This window comes from Dermacentor andersoni, chromosome 11, assembly GCF_023375885.2.
Source record: "Dermacentor andersoni chromosome 11, qqDerAnde1_hic_scaffold, whole genome shotgun sequence".
Classification (NCBI taxonomy): Eukaryota; Metazoa; Arthropoda; class Arachnida; order Ixodida; family Ixodidae; genus Dermacentor; species Dermacentor andersoni.
Genome location: NC_092824.1, coordinates 99819935 through 99844140, shown reverse-complemented (window position 1 = coordinate 99844140; position 24206 = coordinate 99819935). Strand labels below are relative to the sequence as shown.

General features: G+C 49.3%; 1 protein-coding gene across 2 annotated transcripts in view; it reads right to left on the bottom strand.

Annotated features, from left to right (window-relative positions):
- The window catches only part of FipoQ (F-box/LRR-repeat protein FipoQ), a 695691-nt gene that overhangs the window by 483742 nt on the left and 187743 nt on the right, over window positions 1–24206 (bottom strand). For both annotated transcript variants that reach the window (XM_055075220.2, XM_055075221.2), the window contains exon 2: window positions 8883–8954. The gene's annotated coding sequence lies outside the window, so the exon portion shown is untranslated. The remainder of the gene's footprint in view (window positions 1–8882; window positions 8955–24206) is intronic.

Here is a 24206-nt window from a genome sequence, read left to right as displayed (position 1 = left end):
AGATGAATTTCATATACGACGTTTGTGGCACACTTCACGAAACGCTGGCCATGCTTCTTCTGACAGCCCAGCATTTGGCTTTCGCAAGTTATGCGACGGCTTAGCTGGGCCAGCTTCTGGGGAGCGGAGAACACCACCGGTACATTATACCCGTTGGCCACTTTTTTCAGGATGTGCGTGACTTTATGGGTTTTATGGACTTTTTTTTTTTCTTCGGCTCTACCCTGCTTACCCCAGCCTTCAACTTCTTCAAAAGCGTTTCTGCCACAGCTCCCCTTTCCAGACTTTCACCTTTTCCGATATCTACGGGTCGCTGTCGCCCCGACATCTTCTGTTACCTGGGCTTGGGGATCTACAAAAGACCATGTCCGACAAATGTACAAATGAGCGGGTGCTAAGTGACCGGCGACCTCCTGCGCATACGGCGGACACATCATCTGTGGCTTCGCCCTGCTGGTAGCGAGGGGATATTAGGCAAAATATGCTCAGAGAGGGCAAGTCTAATAATGCTTCGGGGGTCTACACTCGATCGTTCGATAACTGACAACAAATTCGCAAACCCATTGACTCAGTACCTGCATCATACAGGGCTGCATGCGTTTATTTGACGTCCCTTTTGCTTCTTTCTTTTACTACACATGCCTTTCGGCTCATCCGCCAGACTAATAATAAATAAGAAATCATCGCAGTGAGCAGAATATGTGCTTTCGAACGCTCCTGGAGTAACAGGGGCACCAACTGAACGAGCAGAAGCAGGCCACAAATATTCAGCTTCACGAAGCAGTGGCTCTCGCATCTACGTTTTTCACATCAACGTGAAACGCTTCTCCACACCGGCACTGACCTTAGGGGTTCTCCCCTATGTAGACGAGACGCGGTTCGTGCGGTAGCCTGCGTGCGTAAAGATCACGCGGCAATCGGCTCGCGTGCTCATTTGCCTACACAAGCACACACGCGCGATCGCGCGCGTGGTCGTGACACCGATGGTCAGGTGCGCAACACGCACGGCTGCTCTTCGCCTTCATTAGCCCGATCGCCGTTCACGGGTGACTCCCCCCCCCCCCCCCCTTCCCTAGCGTTTTATAAAATAATGTTGCGGGGAAAGTGGCATGACCAAACTTATACCTAAACGCCATGAAGTACATTAGAATAAGCCAACAATAACGCTCGGTATCCCCTCCTCCCATAAAAAAAATACATATTTTACTGCGACGCACGTTAAGGCCTTATTTGGGCTAGGGCGTTATCGTGAACGACACCCCCTGCCCCCCCCCCCCCCCTTCCCACACACACACATGTTGTCCAAATTTACCAGAATACACGAGCAACGGCTGTGCAGTGCATCCTTTCCTTCGTGAACATATCCGCTTGGAACACCCGATGGCATCCTTCTACATTTGCCTCCAAAGTTATTCGCTTTCCCCTCCCTACATCTTCTACCATCAACACTTTGACGTCACGATTACCGTCACCTCTCACCACGACGCCAGACATTGTCAGCTTTCCTCGTTTATTATCAGTACCAACGACACGTGCTTCACTCTCCATGCCGTGCTATTCATTTCCAACCTGGGCAAACAAGGAAAATGGCAGATCGGCGAAATCCTCTGTCCTCATCGAAACTATACTACCCTCTTCAACTCCTAACCGCGTTGGATAACTTGGACTGAAAAACAACATCATCGTTGACAAAGGTTCTTGTACCGCCGCCACATGTTTCTCGACACAAGAAACCACCATGGGCATTGCAACCGTTCTTGAAATCGACAGTCATCGACTTCAGCTTGCATAACCGGCTTCACATGAATACGATATTCGCGGATAGCATCCTTAGCGCGTCACGGTAAGAAAGTCTGGCGCTACCCCCTGCGTATTCACGAAGCTTTTCGTTCCTAAGTGCCGCTTCCCATTGGTCGTCAATTTTATGGTTTGCCAATTATACGCAAACATCACGCTTGCCGCACCTCCGCGCTTACGAACATTTGTGAATGCGGGCATTGGTTCTGTCGAGTGCTTTCGCCAGTGAGCGGAGGAGAGCAATACAACGCCGGAAGCCATCTTGCTTTCCCTCTCCGTCGACGCAATACGCCAGCATTCACATTCACAGTGTAAAACTGCTTTCCCTCTCGACCTATACCTCCTTACACATTACAGCGTGCGCGTTACCGCCGTTTACGTGGATGCGATGCGCCAGACATGCGATGCAATGTGCCACTGTCGCATTCATGTAAACGCGGCATATGCGCATCTGCCTCATGAACGAACCTTCATGCGTTCTTTGCCTTTTCATCTCTCCCGTCGAGTATGGGGCAACAAAGCGTGCTTGCATCTGGTTCACGCCCCCCCCCCCCCCCCCCCTTCCCATGGCTTCAGCTGTAGTTAGGCTACCAATTCCAGCCAAACTGCATCCTTTCGTTCCGTTATTAGCAAATGGCACGGAGACGTTCGAATGCACTTGATCGCATTGATTGAGGAAGCGATGTGGCTCCCGGCGTTATTAGCCTACAGCGGTTTGTGCGGCCAGTAAGTACCTCTTGCCTCCAGGAAAGAAGCCGCTCGAACAAGGAGCGAGACCACATTCCCATCGATACTGTACAGTACTGTTCCCGCACTACTTCGTCAAACACCGTTCTCGCAGGGGCAATGATATGGCGAAATAGCTCAGGCAAAGATAAACACGTTGAACTGGTCCCTTTAAAACCGTACGATTCGACACGATTATCAATGCGCTAACAACTCATCGCGTGCAAAATACAGCGTGTCCTACGTACCTTGTGCAAAAATTTAAAAATGTGCAAGTGCTACACAGCTGGACAGAACCAAGGTAGCGTTGTTAGGCGTTTCTTGGAGTGCCCTCGATTTTTTCCTTTCATGAACCTTCCTCCACCTTGAGGAATTGCTGAGAACTGACTTGCAAATTCTGTGAATTCTATATAGCAGTATACCTAAAACACACGGAATTTTTGTATTATACATGTCTCTTGGATAAACAACTAATACGTTAGCAGGAATTTTGCAAAACCCCTATAAAAATGTTGCAAATTCACTTCGGCTACAAATAGATAGATTACATTTGTCCGCTTTGGATATGCTCCAAAGGATGCAGCTTACAGAAATATGATATTGGTGCAGAGCTACAAAATTGTAAACATCGTGCTTCTAATGTTTGCTCAAGCTTACCAATTTTCGAGAAGTCATTTTAAAAGATTCATGCGTTAAATCGAAATTCCGCTTGCAACGGTCAGAAGAATTCAACTTTACCTCTGAAACGCACCAGAACTCACTAATATCGACCCACTCGGTATCTCAGAAAATCGCTTCTGCGTTTTACATCCATTGTGTAAAGGCGGCATCGGAGCTGGGCCCGAGCAAAAGCTTCATCTTAAGAAGCTGGTACCCTCTATATCAACCTTCGCCCAATCTGGAACACGCCAGCACAAAGCAAGACAATGGGCAGTGACAGAGTAGAACAAGCAAACATGGACAAATACGACAAAAACCGGTGACAAATCATGTATACGTATACGCGGGTCCAAGCTCGCGGCAGTTAGAGGAGACGACAGAGTGGGCCGGAGGGGTGAGGGGGGGGGGGGGGGGGAGGGGGTGCTCGGGATGAAAGCGCGCAGAGGCAGAGATAAGCGCTCATTACTTATACGAGGGAACAGCTAAGCGATGAAGGTAAGGCACGTACGGCCAGGAAAGTGAAGAATAATAACCATCACAACAACAACGACGTCGACGAAGAGACGAAGGTGTATAATGCGAAGAGGACAAGAAGAGACGACGATTCAAAAAGGAAAAGAAAAAACGCGGCGCCAAACGGTGACCGCGGCATCGTGTAGTGCGCGCGGTTGGCGTGACTGTCAGCCGTTAGCCCCGTTCGTGGTATACGGCGCCGGGGAGACAACGTCGACGGCGCCGACGGCGCGCGACATTCCCGGAGCCGAAATCCCTTCCCTCCTAGCGCGGGGCCCCGGTTCCTTATTTTTCCGAGCTATCACGCCACGGTTCGTGGTCTGCGGCTCATCGCGGTGTCCCGGAGCGAAAGCTCGCCGAGCACGGCGCGGTGGAACGAGGGCCTGCGCGGCGACGGAGGCGCCTAAGCGACGACACCACATAGACCATCCGGCTAGACACACGACCTACACAGGAGTCAAAACGCGAGGTCATCTATCGTTTGTTCGACACAACTATGAGGGAGATAGTTCTCATCTGTTTGGTTTTGAACATCATAACTAGTGCACACTAACGATGTACGGCACTCTGGGGTTCTAGTGGATATAAGTTTCAGTTAGCGAGAGTTGTGCGTCAACTCTACGAGGTTAGCGATGACATTGCACAAAAGCAAAGAAAAAAAATTCAGCAGGGGTAACAAGCTCGAGCAACATAAACAGAAAGATCCTAACTGCTTTCAATTAAGCCATAGCGACTAAACCCCCTCCCCTAGTCCGCATAAAATACTCAAGGGAGAAAATGTTGAACTTAAACGCAACTTATTACACTTCAACATGACCGACTGGAATCAAGATTTCGCAGAGTATTTGTTGGTTAAAAACAAATCTCGCGATCCACCTTACGCTACTCAGATTTGTGCGTTACCCAGCGATAATAAGATCATCGTGAAGTAGTACAACAGCACACCACCATTGAATAAGCAGTCACACTCCGGGAATCCGCAGTCCAACAAGCATTTCAAGATGCGGCGCTTGAAACGACAAGTCTCGGAACAGCGTGACCTGCATCCATCACCAAAAGCTCGCAGGCGCTAGGCGACTGGTGCTATCTACAAGCAATACCACTGCACTACCGAAACTGTTCGATAAAAGCCATTTTTTCTATACCTCCACTGTTCTAGCGTTGCCCCTACTGCTTTAATTGCCTTGTCTGCCAGCTGCGCATGCTATAGGCGCGTAGCACTAGGCAGCGTTAGTATGTCGCAACCGCTTTTCCGTCATCGCTCGGGCAAATTATCCTGCAGCTAAGTATACGCAAACGTAAAGCACGTCATACACTGCATAGGTGACGGTGGAGCGCTTCCGGTACGATAAACCTACCTACTGTTGCCGCCTGTCTTCGCAAAAGACAGAACCAATTACAATACGGGCACAAGCCGACTTTCAAAGCTCGAGGGGGGATCCCAAACCGATAAACGGGCTAGCGCATTGTACGTGTTGATGCGATTAGCGGCATGACACCGCAGCGATTTCGCGGGAATTTCGGATTCTCACAGCGCTTATTTCTGTCCATGGCAGGACGTGACGGCATAAGTATGCACCGCATCCATCATCCCCATTGCCCTGCGGCTGCCACCCAAGGCGAACTAAGTAGTAGGTTCGCTCCGATCTCACACATCCGAGGGGATACAGAAATTCGCCGCTTTGCTGCATTCATTAGCGGAACTCACACCTCTTCGCAACAGCGCAAGCGTTATCTGGGTGCTATTCCTCTCCTAAGTGTCCTTATATAATCATTCACGACATCCAAAGAACTGCCAAAAAGGGGTGTGCCTCCCACGACGATTATGCAGGACTGACGCGAATACCTTTTACACAGTTTTAACATAACCCTGCTCTCTCTCTCTCTCTCTCTCTCTCTCTCTCTCTCTCTCTCTCTCTCTCTCTCTGTTTTTCTCTGATTGAAAGTATGTGTAGTAAGCTTGCGCGCCAGGAAGAGAACCTAGCGCCGCATACTTTGAGCACGCTTTCTTATATTTTACTTATATATACTGCAGTGCTTGGGTACAGTATGTCTTACGACAGTCATTCGGAGAATGATTGATTAGCCGCCATTTGGCGTGTCACCTCTCAGACCCATTTCGAAAACCTCGGGTGGCGGGAATGCGCCTTTTTCCTGCCGACATTTAACGTTTATTTTTACTTATTAAAGGGAAGCCTTCGTTGCAAAGCCTCCCGGATTTTCCTGACTCTGGCCGCTGGCTGGGTGCTGCTAATAATAACTTGCCGAATTACTACGTATTCTCTCTCTCTCTCTCTATCTATCTATCTATCTATCTATCTATCTATCTATCTATCTATCTATCTATCTATCTATCTATCTATCTATCTATCTATCTATCTATCTATCTATCTATCTATCTATCTAGATATCTATCTAGATATCTATCCATCTATCTATCTATCTACCTATCTATCTATCTATCTATCTATCTCCTCCTCTCTATTTTTCTTAATTTGGTTCCCCATACCGGAATGGAACCTCAGCCCCCAAGCACAGCGGTCCGATGCAGTAACCATTAGAGTGTGTCTTTGTGTGTATGCAAACCACTCCCACATGTCTTTTGAAGTGGGTGTCTTAAAACACATGCACCCACATCAATAAATACGGGCAGAAAAGTCACCAGCTTTGCAGACGAAGTTGTGCCCGTCATCGCATTCGCAAGAGAGAGAGAGAAAGAGAGAGAGAGAGGACACATAGAAAAGCTGGGAGGTTAACTAGAGATAGTTCTGGTTGGCTACCCTGAACGAAGCGAAGGAACTAGACATTAAAAGGAGAGAGAGAGAGAGAGACCTAACAAATCGCGTACACTACGGGACACTCCCGAATCCGTGACTTCCACTGGCAATACTGTCTGAATGAACAGTGCTACGACATCTTGGCTAACGGCGCCTCCTTCGCTTGGTGCTGTGCAGAGTCTCTCCTTTGTGCGTAAACTCGAGGTGTTTCGCCCTAGCCCAAAGGGTCCTCGCTGCCGAACACCCTTTTTTTTTTTTTTTTTTTTTTTTGAACGGCCTTAGGGATTTCAGCGACGAATCCGCGAAATTCGTTGCGCTGACCGTGCAAACGTCCAGCCTGAATATAGAGCCGCACCAGTATTATTTAAGGACAAATATCCTTTCAAGTGAGCAGGAGGTTTAAAAAAATATATCTAAGTGTTTGTGCGTAGCGGGCCTCCCAAAAGTGGAAGCACCTGTTCACTGCTCCACGTTGGTTTACTGCTAAAGATACACGATACTGGACTGTTTTCGACCTTCATAGGCACTCTCCGCAATGTGACTAGTGTTGCAGCGCTATGACATCGCATCCCACAATATATAGGCACTAACGTCTGTCCGGGTGCTTTCATAACGTAAATACCGATATTGTGCACTCACAGAACCATGCTAAAGTGTGTCATAGAGCGATTCTTGGTTTGTCCTTGGATAAAAACAAATGAAAGTTCCGTTTGTGAGTCCAGGTGCGCCTTTCTCTGTATAGTTAGCTGATCCATGTCGTAAAGAAGTCTGCGTCCATTGACAGCCGCTTGTTCGCGCTCGATGTACTCAAAGTCCGACGTAGGGCCCAGGCTTGGAACACGGCAGACACTTGCCGCCCGTTGGAATTATCAAATCCCGGAGAAACGCGAGACCTAGATAACAGCCAATGAGCTTCTTTCAATACGTTTCCGAAACTTAGCGACGGTTTTCTTTTGAGCAATGTCACTTGTATTTAGCTCAAATGCAGGACTTGTAAACGAACCGAAATTAGATTTGGCTGTGAAAACATATCAATACGATATCTCGCCCGGCGTCACAACATATGACGTGATCAACTTCAGACCTTCCGAGCTAGTTATCGTTCCTGCTACCAATGCATTCTGACTAAAGCACATTAGCGACAACAGTGCTGCTGCTCAAAGCATTACTAAGGCTAATGCGGGGCAGAAAACTAAATTGACCAAACCAAATGAAGCTTAAGCGTACATCACTAAATTATTAAAGCACCTGCCTAAACACAATACACACCGTGATTTGAAATGCCAGCCACATACTGTAAATGCATAAAAAGAAAGCAACGGTAAACTCACTGAGAATAAAGATGTCGTCCTGAGTGAAGTGTATCGAACAAACCACCATATAGTCAATCGCCTTTTTCCCAATGCGCAAGTTTCTTATCCATGTTGCTCTCCTTCGCGCGTCGTCTCCTACTTTTCGCGAAACGCAATTACCAGTCGGCCTTTCTACATCGCGATGACACCCCCATAATGGCACAAAGCAAAATTCTATCGACATTCGCAATTTCTTCACCGCGCCTGTGCGCACGGGAACCCGACGATTTCAGAACTACGAGGCAACGTTGCAGCGCACGATATATAATGTGTGAACCTCCGACTGAACCTAGATCGGTTGGTGTTCACCGCGGCCGCTAGGGGACGAACAGTTAGTTGGAGTGGCAAATAGAGCGGTAGAGGGCGGCGTTCTTAGGCCGCCATTTTTCTGCAGTAGGCTGGAGACTCGATCTTCTGGATGACCTGCATTCCTTTCTCTTCTTCTCAAGTCTACCGTAAAGAGCCGTAGACCACAGGAATCTTAGCTATGTAGCTCGAATAAAGCCTCGTGTGCGAAGGTTCTCTGGGCGCACATGGCCTAGAACTTTTAGTTTTGCTAATGGACAATTACCCGATTGATCCAGCACTCTGCACATCGCGATCGTCCAATTTTTCCAGCACTTTGCACATCCCTTCCCTAGCAGCGTGAGCAGACACACATAATGTGTGCGAGCATCAACTCAGATGCTGTACGTGTGGCACGTGGGGCTGTTGGTCATTCCAATAAGGAAAGCACAAGTTTGGTTACGCTTTCGCCAACAGACATTCCCGCTGGGCTGCGATTGATCTAATGTGAATGTACTTTTTTTTTTTAATAGGCCGCAAGGCTTGGCCTATTAAACGCAGAAATAAAGACGTATTAAAAAAAAAAACTTTGCATGTGAATGTACCGTGAATGTACCGCCAGTGGCTAGGCGTCACATTTTCATTGTCAAAATGCATTTCTCATTGCAACGCCTAGCGTCTGAACCGTCAGCCGCTGAAAGAAAAATACCTCGTTGATTACCAAGGCCACTGTAGAACCCTCCACTGTGACGGTCGAGGTCAAGTTACGTACCGGCACGATTGCAGTCGAAGCCTGGCTGCAGGATAAGCACTTTGTGCCACGAACAGTCAACTGCATCCGCCGCTGCAAAAAGGGATACAACAGAACAGGCATTCATAAATTGCCGGGATGCAATATTTCATTGGGACGTACTTCTGTGCACACTTAAAAAATAACTTTCCATAAAGCCGCAAGGAATTTTGTTTTTACCTGTACACAACCAAAATGGCGTTCCCTCCGATGCGTTCATGGTACTCGGCCTACATAGTTTCAGAAATACAAGGATGCAAGTACGTCATGTCGACGTCGTTGAAACTTTGTTGAAAGCAGGAGTGTGCGAATCTTCGAAACTTTGGTATAACGAATCGAATAGTATGCTATTCATTCTGTCTTCGGATGGAATAATAATTATTTGTAAATGCGAATTTCTTTTCGTATACTTTCGTATAGAGTGAGAGAAACGAGCGCAAGAGGGGCATCAGATGCGAACCGCGAATACAACTTTGTTTAGCACGTATGATATTGTTGCTCTCTGCTTCGACAGCTTGTCACATCGGCATCCCAAAATGACTTGTCGACACTGGTCTCTTATCAACGCGAGCTTGCGCAGTCGCGAGCGATATCCCTGCTGCACACCGTATTGAGAAATCTCAAACAAAACGTGTTCGAGCACCTCCTCACGACAACAGCCATCACAAGCAGCCTCGACGACCATTTCCACACTGAAAGCAAAAGGTTCCGTAAAGGGTATAATTCTAGCTACAGCCGAAAATTGCGCATAAAATAGTTGCATAACGTACGCGCATCGACTAAGCACGGTATGCCTTCGGCAGAGTTTCGCGTTGGGCTAGTTAATACATTATGTTTAGAACAAAGCACAGCTCAAATCGGTTTCCTTTCCTTTTTTTGCGCTGCTCTATTTCTTAGGATCGGGTACGCCATACCACGCGCGGGCCACTCGCGGGTATACGCTGGACGCGCAGCTTCGGCGCTTTATGGATGTGACCTAATCGCTGCCATAGCTCACGCTAAGCGCTCCCTGTCCCGGCCTCGCGCTGGGCGGAGCTCATCCATCGCGCCGGTCGGCGTTGCGCCCCGATATCTCAGGGCCGGCTTGAGAGAGAGAGAGAGAGAGAGAGAGAGAGAGAGAGAGAGAGAGAGAGGGGGGAACCCGTGTCCTGCCAACGCTGTGAGAGCGCGGTCGGTCTTTCGTCCGTTTTACCTTGAGGAAAGCTGAATGATTCGCGCTTAATTCAAGCGACCGCTATAAAAATTGCATTTCCGAAGCTTTTCTGGTCCACGCGAAGAAGAAGGAGCGTCTCTTTTACTGATGCGGGGCGCGGAATAGCGCACGTACGCTGAATAGGGCACGCCGTCATAACAACGTCAACGAGGACAACGACGACGACGACGACAACGACAACGACAACGACTACAACAACAACAACAACAACAACAACAAAAGTAGGGAAGACGCTGATACGACTGGATCCTTTAGAGGCATAGTTAACGGTGCAAGGCAGATGGAGAAGTTTTATGGAAGAGAAAAAAAATTAGGCAGATGTATAAAAAGATACGGTTGATCCCCCTTTCATAGGAATCGGTATAACACTAAAATAAAACGTGTCGTCACAGAATCTGTTGCATGAACTCACGGCCCGCTGCAGCGAAAGGCGCACGATTTGTTTGTCGGGGACTGCGTGCTTGGCGCGCGCCATCCTGTTGGCGAGCGGCGTCCTACTGCCGAGTCGCTTAGGCCAAGGTACGAGCAATTTGGTCCGGCTCCGTAGTATATTGGGAAGCCACTTCGGTTGCCACGAGCTCAGCATCAGGAATGCGAGTGGCAGGAAGGAAGGAAGGAAAAAGTAGAGAAGGAAAGGTAGGGAGGTTAACCAGCTTAGCTTAACCGGTTTGCTACCCTACACATGGGAGAGGGATGGGGGAGATAAAGATGGGGAAGGGGGAGAGGGAGAGAGAGCACATAGCACAGCACACACACATCGTCCGTTGGAGTCCATCAATCTGGCATGGTACGTGACATCACTCTCACAGCCACTTGTCCAATCCAGTCTCTTTCAAAAACCGAAGTAGTCCCTTTGTCGCCTTCACCTGCGATGTCTTCTGTCGGCGGCATGTGAAAATCGTGTCGAGGGACAATGGTCTACTGTCAAGGTGCGCTAGAACAGATGCCAGGGACTGTCGCTGAACATTATATTCAGGACAGTCGCACAGAATACGTTCCAGCGTCTCCTCGCAAAGACAGGCATTACAGAGAGCGTTGTCGGCCATTCCAATGCGGAAGGAGTAAGATTTCGTGAAAGCCACCCCTAGCCATAAGCGATAAAGCAGAGTCGCCTCTCTTCGGCGGAGTCCAGTTGGCATATAGAGATGCATCAACGAGGGCAGATGGTATTGACGGTTGCTCTGGTTGGTCTGGCTGTTTGGTGTGCACCATCGAGATAGCGTGATCTCCTGTGCAAGCACTCGAAGTCTGCTAGCTGCGTCGGATCGTGAAAGCGGTATGGCCTCTTCTTGTGCGTCTTCAAGAGCTGCCCGAGCGGCATTATCGGCATCTTCGTTTCCAGTGACGCCGCAGTGACTTGGCAGCCACTGAAACGTCACGTGGTGTCCTTTCTCCTGTGATGTATGGAGTAGGCATCTAATATCGAATACGAGCTGTTCGAATGGCCCGCGACGCAGAGCTGATAGTACAGATTGTAGGGCTGCCCTCGAGTGGCAGAGCTCGCAGCGTGCGCTTTAAGCTGGCGTGTCTCTCGCCTGACCAAAGTGAGATTCTCCCACCGACGTCGTTGATTTTCGCACCGCCTAGCGCAGCAGTTTTCCTAGTTGGTGCCATCGCAAGCGAAGCAGTAGGCGGCGTGTCAATACTGCTAATCCATGCTGAAGCTGCACTTCGTAGGCGACGAGGCGTCACAAGCTAATGGGACGTGTAAAAACAAACCATGCGCGGAAACTGCGTCATCACCTCAGTAGAATCACCTCCCCGACTACAGCAGGCTACAGCGCCTTGGAGCCTCCGCAGCGCTTAGACTACCGGAGCGTTTACTGTTGGCGGTCGGTAGGGTGCATTCGTGTTACGTGACGGACGGACAGGATTCTCGTTCGGTAGGCGTAGAAATGCTCAGACGTTTGATAATAAACAGCCTTAGGTATGAGTAGGATTAGCGTACGACATCGGCGTGATACAGTCGAGAGCTCGTAATAATTACTTCAACCAGATTAGTTGCCTTGTTATGGCAAACGACGGCAAAGGCTGCGAGAGTTATCACCATCTGTATCGATGCAAAAATAAGTAAATAAATAAATAAATTAGCTAATGAATTAAGTTCCTTATTAACTAATTAAATATAGTAATACCTACGTCTTGCTCTATTTTTTCCCGGTTCGCATTGTCGCAGATTTCTTTGAACCACTGGCGTGGGTGACTAAGCGCTGGACATTTGGTCTCACATGTCTCTTTTCCCGCCCAAGACTCCTTACCCCACCGCATCCATGGGCAGTAAGAACTTGAACGAACTTTTGATATTCGCTCATTATATGCAGATGCGTTCTGTCCAGGGAAGGGAAGAAAGCGAGGAATTAATGTATGTTTTGAAAAAAGGAAACTACACGTAGTAACTAGTCAATTTTGCCTGTACCTTCAACGCTTTTTCAGACAACAAGAACGGCGACTTCGTTGCGCTTCGGTACGCTTTCGGTCTGTTTCTTACATAATATAGCCGATCGCGCTACGCAGAGTTCTCGCCCACATAATCAAAAGCAAAACTGTACAAACAATAAAGAAAAACTTCCCTGAAAGTTGCGTTTCCAGCCAGCAAGTCACAAGAAGCGGCCGGCCCCCATATACCCAATGTCCAGCTCGTTAAGAACGAGTTGACTATCGCTAAGCGAATTTCGCGTCTTCGAAAGACAGAATGGTTCGGTTTATCTGCGTTCGTTACATTCTGCTTCGATCGTACCGTGTCAAAAGTATAGCGGTCTCAACATAACGCTGCGTATGCAAAAAATTCGTTAAAGCCCGTATCCACTAAGAAAACGCAACCACGACCTTACTGTTAAGCGCGCCATAAAATATTAGCATGCAGACCCCATTTTTCACTCGTTGTTTCGGCATCACCGACATGCACCCGTGCCGTGCATAAAGTGGCCGCCCGTCGTTACTTTGTACACTTGATACGAGACCTTTAATATCAGCCAGCGTGTTGTGCCCGGATTATATTAGCCCCACGTAAGAAGGTTCAAATGATAACAGTGTCCAAAGGCACTATATATGTACGCTGCAGGCTAAACGCAACCAGCTTCTGGCCGATCGCCTTGGTGATACGCCATATTTTACGACCCGAAATGTAGCTCTGCCACTAAGCAGGATAGGCGGAGTTGTCAGGTTAGTGTACGTTACGGACGATTCCTTATTGTAAATATAGCAGATCACGGAGGACCGAAGTTATTGCTTCCGAACGCAAACCTTCTGGCGTCTCGTTCATATCCCCATGACACCGAACCGTGCAACGTATACAAATGTTGATATTTACAAGCTTTCCGGAACGGTAAAGCGTGCGCAAAAGTGTGTAGTAAATATAAGCGTCCTTCAAGGAAACGAATGCGTTTAACCAGGAAAATAAGAGCCTGAAAGATAGGGAGCTTTAGCGAACTGACTGAATGTTATCACTAGCTCACATGTCCTGATTCCTTGTCTGAAAGGATTCGGATAAAAGCAAATGGGTTAGTACACGGAAGCGTCGCAGTGGGTTCGGTGAGCCTGCTGATAAATTTTTTGGTTTGTATTTGCGATTTGGACGAACTTGAAAACGTTGGCGACTATTTTCTTGGCTGCGTGTGCACAGACAATAAATTAGACGAGGCGACATGAGGCAATTCGAGCAGCAAAGCAGTACTCGCGGAAGTGAGTGAACAGTCACTTGAGTCTACATAGAAAATAAGAAAGAAAAAAAAAGGAAACAGCAGCAAAACACCAGATTCTGCAGTTACTGCCATTCTACTGAAGTAAAACCAACGCCAGCAATACGAAGGTCTAGTGATTTGAGAATTACAAGGGGGAAAAGATGCAGGCCGAAATAATCGCACGGCGACTGTCGACGTTACAGCGCTTAGCATTCTAGGAATGCAGCGACAAACCGTAGTCCTCAAGCCACCTTACTTAGAATCTGCAGGCGACGTTTTGGCAGCAAAAGCAGATAAACGCGGTTGGTTTTACGAGTATCTGAGTCAGCCAGACTCTTGACCCGTCTGCTATGCGTTGTGCAAATTAAGCTTAAACGCTCAAGCAGAGAGGAACAACAATTAGCTGATCTAACGAAAGGTGCTAACATCTTTTATGACCGTAACTAAATATAGTCATTTTTATTTGACAACGAAAATTAAAGCGGAAGCTGTGCGTTTAAAAAAAAGTTAACAGAAAGCCCACCGGTGACTAGATCTCGCATGGGACAATGCGGAATTCGGGACGATAAATTCCAGCAATCTATAACAAATTAAGTTATGAGGTTTTATGTATCAAAACGTCGATCTGATTATGAGGTCCGCCGTAGTGGGGGTCTCCGGAAATTTAGACCACCAGGGGTTCTTTAACGTGCACCTATATCTAAGTACCCCCGGTTTTTAGCATTTCGCCCCCGTCCAAATGCCACCGCCGTGGCCGGGATTCCATCCCTGAACTTCGTGCTTAGCAGCCCAACACCATAGGCACTAAGTAACCACGGCGAGTAATTCCAGCATTCTCAAGAGGTGCAATATCCTTCCAACACCAGCAAGCCTAGTACCTAAACCAATTCTTCAATCAAATTAATGCATTGCATATTGAAAACATGTACATGGCGCATTTCTCAGTGAAACTGGATGTATATGATACTATCTGACACTTATTTCTCCTCTTCCCTGCTTCAAATATGTAAACTGAGGATAAAACCGACCGACCGACCGACCGACCGACCGACCGACCGACCGACCGACCGACCGACCGACCGACCGACCGACCGACCGACCGACCGACCGACCGACCGACCGACCGACCGACCGACCGACCGACCGACCGACCGACCGACCGACCGACCGACCGACCGACCGACCGACCGACCGACCGACCGACCGACCGACCGACCGACCGACCGACCGACCGACCGACCGACCGACCGACCGACCGACCGACCGACCGACCGACCGACCGACCGACCGACCGACCGACCGACCGACCGACCGACCGACCGACCGACCGACCGACCGACCGACCGACCGACCGACCGACCGACCGACCGACCGACCGACCGACCGACCGACCGACCGACCGACCGACCGACCGACCGACCGACCGACCGACCGACCGACCGACCGACCGACCGACCGACCGACCGACCGACCGACCGACCGACCGACCGACCGACCGACCGACCGACCGACCGACCGACCGACCGACCGACCGACCGACCGACCGACCGACCGACCGACCGACCGACCGACCGACCGACCGACCGACCGACCGACCGACCGACCGACCGACCGACCGACCGACCGACCGACCGACCGACCGACCGACCGACCGACCGACCGACCGACCGACCGACCGACCGACCGACCGACCGACCGACCGACCGACCGACCGACCGACCGACCGACCGACCGACCGACCGACCGACCGACCGACCGACCGACCGACCGACCGACCGACCGACCGACCGACCGACCGACCGACCGACCGACCGACCGACCGACCGACCGACCGACCGACCGACCGACCGACCGACCGACCGACCGACCAGAAAGGTGAAAGCGCGCAACGGCCCTATCACAGGTTATACATCGCAGACACCTGATACGGGAAACACGTGCGCGATATGATACTACTACGTCGTTCCGGTACTTCAAGGACAGCACTCGAGTTCCGAAAAGGACGCAACTGTCCCGACGATGCGCGGACTCCTGACAAAATTGATAGCGCTGACAAAGAGTGGCTCCTCAGAAAATCTCATCAACGGGCTACCAAACACACCTGTCAGCCGTAACGTATAGACGATTGCCAACGGCAAGTTTTCTTCATTTAATCCATGGGAAAGCTGTCACGTTACGTTAAAGCCTATGAAAGCAGTCAGAAACGGCGACTGTCAGCGAGCTTTGTTACGAACAATCATTCGGGAAAGACTCCTTCGGAAGGAAGAAGTAGACATTAAGGGGCGGAGGTGCTTACATGGGCTCCCAGTTCAAGAAACGCTATCTCCAGGTCAAATCGTCCAAGACCTTTGAATATAGTGCCATTCGACGCAGCAAGTTGGATTGCGTCCGTAGAGACCACGATCCAGGCAGTGAGGCACATTTATCGGCCTTTTGGAACCTCGAGAGTTCGCAAGCGGATACCGCTCCGGTAGCCCTATAGCGAAGAGGGTAAGCCCCAGCTCGGCACTCGCAGGTTATAAAAACCACCATGGAGGTTTGTGCTTCTCCCTCGCAGCAGCACGAAGAATTCACAAAAGAATGTGCAGGTGACTGGCTGACAGTTAAACGGCGCAAACAACGTAGTAAGGACGCACCCGGCCAAGAACTGCGACCAGGTTCCCGAGGCACAGCAGCGTTCGGTGCGCAGACCACCACCGCTCCCGAGGCCACACATGAAAGTGATACTAGAGAGTTTTAGAATAGGGGCCCCAAAACTCAAAGAAATAGCGTCGAAGCCACTGCGCTTGGGTTTTGCGCTGGGCCCGCTATCTTATTGATTTTGCGGGAGCCCCAAAAGTTGGCCCAAAAGATTTGCGTAAACAAACATGGCGGCACTCATCGATGCGACGGCTCTAACCTAGCACCAAAGTGGGTTCGATTCGTGGTAACGCGTGAAGTTCGCAAGCATGGAGAAGTGACTGCGGTTATCGGTTTCTCTCAACTTGCATGCGTTATGAAGACTGATTCCTTAGACGCCGCTGATTTCGAATTCAATTGTGGATATTATGGCTCGTAGGCCTAACACCGCTTAGCTTGGCTGGTGAAGGCACGTAAAGTTGGTTACTCAAAACTGAGCACAACTAATTGTGTCCTGCTTTCAGAATAACCTCTAAATTGTAATTAAACGGGAATACACGAAAGTCAAAGTTACTATTCTTATGATAAAATGGTATATTTTATTTAAGTATGTCTAATAGCTTTCCTTTGACGCCGTAGTGGCGCTGTCAGCGCAAGACGCTGTCCGCAAACGCAAAGTCCTATTCTAAAGCTCTTCACTCCTGCGTGCCCCAACGCTAACACCCGCCAAGTTCTTTGGGGCCCAAAACTATTGGGGCCCCTATTCTAAAACTCTCTATTGAGGCAAAGGGGAGGCCTCGTCTTTTAGAAGTGGCCGACCAAGGTCCATTGCCCGGGCAGTACTCGCGGTGGGCGGATACCCACACACACCACTCCGACGCAGAACCTTATCGTGCGGATATAAAGCAAGCAGAACATCGCAGTACTGAGCACCTCTAGCGAAGACAAGGCCGATAGGATACGAGACATTAACACTGTGCATCTAGGCGCCAAAGAGTACGCAGTGGCAAAATATATCGCGCGACCGGCGAATTCAGCTCTTGGAGTGGCCCATGGCATCCCTCGGGGAAGAAGGGACTCGAAACTCATGCGCGGGCAGACGAAAGACAAATACTACAAACGCGGACGCTAGTACCATGTGCGACCGCATTAATCACTTTCGAGGGAAGAACGGTGCCCACGTACATCACTTTCGACGGAGGCGAGCTACGCTGCCTACCCTATCGACACGCGGTCAAGGTATGCACCGCATGTGGGTCGTCTAACGGACGTTTTCCCGCACTCGGGCAAACCCACCTGCAAATGCAAAAGATGCGGTACAGTAGGGCCAAGTGATGGACACCAGTGCAAACTGAAATCCTCGCTGTGCGACGGCGATAATGCGACGGCGTCGAAAGCATGCCCCAAGAGACAGCTATCCGGCCACGCTGGTCGCAAAGGTCGCGCAGGGAACAGGCACACAAAGAAAACACCACGATGGAACAACCGAGCAAGGGTCGCAGACAGCGATGCCTATCTTGGACACGCTCGAAGTCCAAACCTAGGGCGGCATCGCAACAGCGAGGCGGCAGTAGATCCAGGTGCAAGACCAGAACCAGGTCAGGCAGTAGGTCGAAAACCCTGAGTCATGCGGGCTCCGAGGAAGAACAGGTGAGCAGGGCTGAACGCTGCCTCCAAAAGTCACAGAGACAAAATGACAAGATCAAGCATCACGTACAGACACCACAATACGCAGACACAAACACGAACAACACTGTACAGGCGCTTGCGGCGCTAGTTCAGGAACTGCGCTTAGTGATAGCCGAATTGCGCGGACAACTAAAGGAGGAACGAAGTCAAAGCAAGCCCCCAACACAAGAAAGTTTGCCCGAACCCCCAACACCGCCACCACAGCGCGCGTCCACTCCCTCGGTAGCGGAGGAGAAGGTCGAGAAAATGGACACCGAGACGCTGCCCGAACCGCATCCGACAGCGCGTCCAGACTTCGAAGCGAGAGTAACGGCTTGCGAAAGAGGTATTCAGGAAAACAGGAAAGCCATCCAAAGGCTACATGCGCAAACGGAGAAGGTTTTCGACGAGTTCCGGCACATGATAACGCAACTACACGATGTTTTCAAACCTCTTGTAAACGATCAACGCCATAAGTAGCTGCAAGTCTATCCACACAGAGAGGCAGCCCTCCAGCAAATGCTACAAGAGGACCAAAATGACCAGAAAACCGAGTGATCACAATGCAGGGATCCTTCTTTGGCAGTGGAATTGTCATGGCTTCACTCGCAAGAGGGCGACGTTGCTGCAGTACATTGCCAAAGAAGGCACACCACCAGACGTAATAACCTTACACGAAACGGTAAAATCACCTAAAATCAACTGGTATCACACTCATTCAGCAGCAGAAGCACGTACCGCCACACACACGAGCAAACACCTCAGCACAATAGACCACACTTATGCGGACACGGCAATCGATCACGTGCTCACGGAAATAGTACTGCAGCTTCATATATACAGTGGGTCGAAGGAAACGCTGGTACCCTTAGACAACTTGGTGCAGCAAACGAGGCAGCTATCTGGACAAAACGGCCTCCTAATATTAGGCGACTTCAAAGCGGCGCACGAGGTCTGGGGGTACATCGGACACACCAGAAAGGGAACAACCTCGTACAACGTCATTCAATGACGCCGCCACATATGATAGTGAGGGACCCAACATATGCGACAAGAGTAGGCAACAGCACGGCCCGCGATACGCGCCCCAATCTTGCGTTCGCGTCCAGACTTTGGAACGTCGATTGGGAAAACACCAACGACACACTAGAAAACGGCTACTTCATACTCGACGCCGCGGTACACGCGGGAAACTTCCCAAGAAGAAAGATACGCTAAAGAGAAACGCAAGAAGCCCAAGGAGATAAGTGATCTGGAGGGCTGGGTTAAAGAACTGCAGGAATCGGTGGCCAAACACTCCGAGGAGATTGCATTCACCACAGACAATCCGGCAGTGGAACCGCGCCTCTTACACATGTGGGAAGCTTGCCGCAGTCTGCTGAGAAGATGACGAAGGCAGCGGCACAACCATAAGCTAAATATCCGCATCGCGAAGCTAGCAGATGAGGCAGAACGTTACGAAGAGCAACTTGCACTACAGAACTGTGGCCAGTTCTGTAACTCCATCCAAGGAACGCTGGGAGCTGCGAAGACGTGGGCCATACTCGGACATCTACTAGATCAGACCCACAGCAAGAGAGAAAGCAAGCACACGATGAGCCGAGTAATACAGAACTTCGGAGGCACAGACGACCAGCTACTGTGTGCCCTACAAAACAGATACATTGGCCAGCCCATACTCGGTGCACAGCCTGCGGCTGACTAAGCCGGATTGAAAAAAAAGCGAGCTCGACCGGGACATAACGTGTTCCGAGCTGAAGTGAGCGATCGCAAGACTTCCTCGAAACACTACTCCGGGCAAGGACGGAATCGCCAACAAGTTGCTACGTAACCTGGACGATGCAACCGCGCAGGCAATACTTGAACTATTCAATATACACTGGAGCAGAGGGACGTTGCCCCCAGAATTTAAGCATGCTGAGATTACGCTGATGCCAAAGCCGGGAAAAACACCCTGCCTGGAGAATCTAAGACACCTTTCGCTCACGTCTCGCGTTGGCAAACTGATAGAACGCGTGATCTTAGACAGGCTACAGACGCATGTAGAACATCAACTGATGCCGAACACGATGTTTGGTTTTCGGCCCAACTTGTCAACGCAAGACGTGCTTCTGCAGCTCAAAGAGGAAGTGCTGAATGCAGCAACGCCGTGCTACCCGAAATCAATTCTTGCACTAGACATAAAGGGGACCTTTCACAACGAGGGGCACGAAGCCATCTAGCAAATCTCAGTGACAAGAATTGCGGCAGACGAACTTATAACTACGTGAGGGCTTTCATGGGAAATGTGAGGTCACAGCGAGTAGACACACCTATCAGAGGAACGCCACAAGGAGCAGTGCTATCACCGACACTTTTCAACGTGGATATGATGAAACTCCCAACCCAACTCGAGAAAATACCGGGGATCAGACAGGCCTTCTATGCAGACGACACAACGATATGGGCGGTCGGAGGGTCCACAGGACAAGAACAAGAGGCATTGCAGGAGGCAGTAGACTTCGTAGCAAGATACGCGGAGGCATGCAGACTGCAATCCGCGCCGAAGAATCCGGAGCTCCTCATAATTGAGAAGCGCTCACGAGGACGATCGACAACCCAGGCGCGAATAGGTACTAGAGAAATCCTCAAGGTGGACAGACTTCGTATCCTCGGCTTACACTTACAAAAGGACGGGGGCGGAGGATACGCCATACAGAAGCGAAAATACACGACCACGCAGATCGTGCACATGATGCAACAAATTACCAGCAGGAAGAGGGTACTCAAGGGACAGGACCTGATCCAACTAGTGCAGGCTCTGGCAGTGAGCCGCACTGCGTACTCAACACCATATTTCAATTTAAGCAATGTTGAGGTGGAGGTACTCTACCGGCTGATACTCAAGGCGTATAAGCAAGCGCTCGGACTCCCACCCGGAACGGCTACTTTTCGCCTCGAGGAGACAGGGGTGTACAACAACGCACGGCAAGTTAGAGGCCCACTTTGTTATTATTATTATTATTATTATTATTATTATTAATTAGTGTTTTATGGCGCAAGGGCTACGACGGCCAGAGAGCGCCAGCAACGATGTTTAGTAGTGCGGTAGAATGTTATAAACATGTCAGTGGGTATAATGGGTCGCAATGCCTGTGACGTACTGCGGTGGCTGTAAAGGCCTAGGAATTAAAAACATAAGGCTTGCATTTCTTGGGAGAATTTAAGATGATTATGTCGGATTTCGGGTAGCGTAGGGAAGATGAGATTAAAAGCGGTAAGATATATTCTTCAAAAAATTCACATCATTAAGATAACTTAACAGCCGGTCGAGGGGGAACATCGGCTCAGCCGATAGGGAAAATGCAGGATACCGCAGTCGTGGCCTAGTGTACAGGGCGTCCGGCCCGGCTGCGGTAGGTGGACAGTTCGAAACCCACCGCCGGCACCCACCGATAAAAAGATGGGTACAGGCGCTCCAGAACCCGGTGCCCGGGTAGTGTTTGGGATGTACCGCCTGGGGAGTGCACCCGGCTACCGATTTCCCTAGTTTCGACATGCAACCCTGAAGGGTGGATACGTTCCCTGGCCGTAATGCGGACACGGCTGCATTCTGCATTAAAATGCAGGATGCATAGGTAAATTGGTGCGGTAAAGTTCAGGAAAGTATTTTTTTCGCGTGGCTTCCATGCTAGGGCATTGTATAAGAACATGGATGACTGTGAGTTGATTTCCACATCTAATGCAGACCGGTGGTTCAGTACCGGCTAGCAAGTATGAGTGTGTTGCATGTGTGTGTCCTACCCTCAGTCTCGACATGATTACTTCCTCCTGTATCATTATATTCGCATTGAAGTCAGAACGGCTGGGGTTTAGCTTAAAAATATACTGTCACACACTGCAACGTACTGCGGACGCCCACCGGATCCTTGGTCTTCACTGGTACCTTCAACGTGCATCACCAGCTATGAACGTATCGACGGAGCACTTGCTTTGACTTGACTGATTTCCAAGCACTTTGCTGCGTGCACAGACAGTGTTCCCTCGATCCCGCTTTCCTCTTTCTGTTCCCCCTTTCCCTTCCCCCAGTGTAGGGTAGCAAACCGGACGCTCGTCTGGTTGACCTCCCTGCCTTTCCTCTCTTTGCTATCTCTCTCTCTCTCTCTCTCCTCCTGTCTATGCCGGTGTACAGGTGTTTGGGTAATGTAGGGTTGGATGATGTGAAGTTTGTTATTATTTTCTGTGTCCCAAGCTTCTTGCCATGCGTCACGCAGTATTCCTCGAACGACAGGTTTCGTATCTGTATATGGAACACAACTTACATCTATTTGGGGCCTTAGACCTGCTAAGGCCGCATTTGCGTCTGCCGCTTCATTACCAGGTATACTAGTATGGCCAGGTACCCAGCAGATTATAATATGTAGCCCTCTCTTGTAGGCTAAGGTTAAGCTGCTGATGAGAGTGTTTATCACCGGATTCTTTCTTTGTTTTCCAAGGTGTATTGACCGGACCACACTTAAGGCATCTGTATATATTATCGATTGATTGCTCTGTTTTGTTGTTATTTCTTTAACTACGAGGAGTATAGCGTGTGCTTCAGCAGTGAAGATACTTGTGTATTTATTTAATCTTAAATGGGCTACAAAATCTGGACCGATTGCAGCACATGATGTTGTTTCAGCAGTTTTTGAAGCATCAGTGTAAAATTCCGGACACTTGTACTTACTCTGTAGTGATAAGAAGTGTTGTTTTATAGCTTCTTGGAGTGTATGCTTTCTGTTTGTTTCTGTGAACGAGAAGTCACAATGTATGGTGACTGATTCCCATGGTGCTACTAACTCGTTAGTGGTATGTAGGTGAACGTCCGACAGCAAAATGTTGTTTTCTTGACATAGCGACAGTGCTTTCAATGGAAATGGCTTTGCTAATGATGGCCGCTTTGCAAAGAGGGTTTGCGTTTCTGTGCTCTTCAACATTTTGTAACACGGGTGTTCTCGGTTGGAACTAATCTTAAGTGCGTACAAAAAACTACAATACTTACGTTGTCGGTCTAGGTTCCACTGATTAGCTTCTACGTGCAAACTTGGAACAGGGCTAGTACGGAATGCACCTAGGGCTAGTCGCATGCCAAGGTTATGTACAGGATCCAGGATTTTTAAAACAGAACGTGAAGCTGATTGGTAAACAATGTTCCCGTAATCGATACGTGTTCTAATCAAACTGTTATACAGCGAGAGCAAGCATTTCTTGTCAGTTCCCCACGACTGGTGTGAAAGAATTTTGAGGATATTCATAGTTTTTAAGCATTTCATTTTTATGTTTTTTATATGTTGCACAAACGAGAGCTTATCATCCAATATAACGCCAAGAAATTTCTGCTCCTTTTTACACTAAGCACATACCGGTTCATCGTAATATTCGGTTCAGGATGTATGCCTCTTTTCCGAGAAAATAACACGCATGTCGTCTTTTCTTCATTAAAGCGAAAGCCATTCTTGTCAGCCCATTTTGAAAGCCTGTTCACTCCCAGCTGAATCTGCCTCTCGCATATGGACAGATTGCATGATTTAAAGCTTATCTGTATATCATCTACATAGACTGAGTAGGATATAAATGGTGGGAGTGTTTTTTGTAGTGTGTTCATTTTAACTAAGAATAGTGTGCAGCTGAGCACTCCTCCTTGTGGTACACCGTTTTCTTGCACAAAGACTCTCGACACTGCAGTTCCCACCCTTACTCTGTACTTTCGTTCGGACAGATAGCTTTTTATTATGTTAAACATGTTGCCTGACACGCCATACGACGCGAGGTCTTGCAATATGCCATATCTCCAGGTAGTGTCATAAGCTTTTTCGAGATCAAAAAATACTGATAGACAGTATTACTTATGAACAAATGCGTCTCGTATATAACTCTCAAGTAGAACTAGGCTATCTGTTGTGCACCTTCCTGGTCTAAAACCGGTTTGTAAGCCTGAAGGAAAGGCTACAACGCACAACAGCGGGACACTGCGTCTTGAAACGTCTTGGATATTCCGAATGGAAGACCAGCGCACTGACAAAAGTCCCAACACGAATGCAGGATATATGCACGTCTCACCATGTCCCAGAAACATACACCCGAACTTCCATATCGGACGGCAACATG